Genomic DNA, 1,635 nt, shown 5'->3' with positions numbered 1-1,635 from the left:
CTGACCTAACGGCAGAAGATAAACACGCCACGATAACACCACGAGACATATTGCTGACACTCGCCTACTTCGTTAGAGCGACAAGTCAAATAATCTGATGGTGTGTGTACCGAAGGTCTTACAGTACGCACACTACAAGCAGACATTGATTTGCTGAGTGCTAAAGCAGCTTAAGAATTTGATGCCACCTTTGTCAACTTTTAACAATTTCACCTCCTTCCTTTTCCATCATTTTTAAATGACAGATATCACAGTCCAATGAAAAATGGTTTTAATTGATTTTGTGAGGTAACAGCTTAACATCACGGTTTATTTGGGCACTGAATACTGAAAGGTAACAAAACGATAAACCGCGGGTGATTTATGTGGCGTTTAAGCCGTGCGGAGGACGCTGGCATTCCGTGGGGTTTCTGTCATTATCTCTAAAGCTCTGGGGGTTTTCGCGAATTGCTGTTGCAACAGTAAGGCGCCTGCGGTACGACACTCTACGGTGGAGTTTAGTCAGTTTGTCGCACTCGATCCAGCTAGGCCGCCCAAGCAGTTTCGAAAGCTTTATGCACGTCCGGGATTAAACTGATCTTGTCATTACTAACTTCTTAAACGTAGCAGGGTGTACAGACGCCGGTGGGTCGTGTGTGTTACGATGCTCCATAAAACGGATTTGTCACCCTTCATAGGCTCACCCAGGTCGCACGTTTTCGGCACGCAATTTGTTGAAAATGGCGGTCTTAATCAGTTACCCGTTTCGGGACATTGTGACTACATTGACAGTATTTGTTAAACGCCGCAGGATACACAGTTGCCGACATGGCGCGTGACTTGCGAAGCTCCACAAAGAGCAAAGAGCAGTGGTTGCACTGACTAATATACAAGGTGAAACTTCCTGGCAGATTAAAACTGTTTGCCGGACCGAGACTCGAACTCGGGACCTTTGCCTTTCGCGGGCAAATGCTCTACCAACTGAGCTACCCAAGCACGACTGACGACCCGTCCTCACAGCTGTACTTCTGCCAGTACCTCGTCTCCGACCTTCCAAACTTCACAGAAGCTCTCCTGCGAACCTTGCAGAACTACCACTCCTGAAAGGAAATCTCATTCTGAAAACATCCCCTAGGCTGAGGCTAAGCCACGTCTCCGCAATATCCTTTCTTTCAGGAGTGCTAGTTCTGCAAGGTTCGCAGGAGAGCTTCTGTTAAGTTTGGAAGGTAGGAGACGAGGTACTGGCAGAAGTAAAGCTGTGAGGACGGGGCGTGAGTCGTGCTTGGGTAGTTCAGTTGGTAGATGACTTGCCCGCGTAAGGCAAAGGTCCCGAGTTCGAGTCTCGGTCCGGCACACAGTTTTAATCTGCCAGGATGTTTCATATCAGCGCACACTCTGCTGCAGAGTGAAAATCTCATTCTGGTAATATAAAAGGTGTTTGTTTTAACCTGAAAGAGCAAAATATCTCTAAAACGAAGCATCGATCGAAAACAATGTTTTAAGTGAAAAGTTAACATTAGTAAAGCTGACATCTGTCTGTGCTACACCACGCCACCTCCTAACCGCTCCTCCTGTGGAGGCAGGGCCTACTTTGCGTTCTGAAATGGGAGCGACCCAATTTTTATTGCATATTCGGATTCTACGCCGCAAGGGTAC

The 1,635-nt window shown here is 47.2% G+C and overlaps 1 non-coding gene across 1 annotated transcript; it reads right to left on the bottom strand.

The window, feature by feature from the left end:
- Nucleotides 1-901: 901 nt before the first annotated feature.
- Trnas-cga lies at nt 902-976 on the bottom strand. The gene has a single exon. It is a non-coding gene; the product is annotated as a tRNA-Ser (tRNA).
- Nucleotides 977-1,635: the final 659 nt, after the last annotated feature.

The sequence above is a fragment of the Schistocerca americana genome, chromosome 4, assembly GCF_021461395.2.
Source record: "Schistocerca americana isolate TAMUIC-IGC-003095 chromosome 4, iqSchAmer2.1, whole genome shotgun sequence".
In the NCBI taxonomy this organism is placed as follows: Eukaryota; Metazoa; Arthropoda; class Insecta; order Orthoptera; family Acrididae; genus Schistocerca; species Schistocerca americana.
The sequence above is the reverse complement of the archived record's forward strand: the minus strand, read 5'-3'. Positions and strand labels throughout refer to the sequence as shown.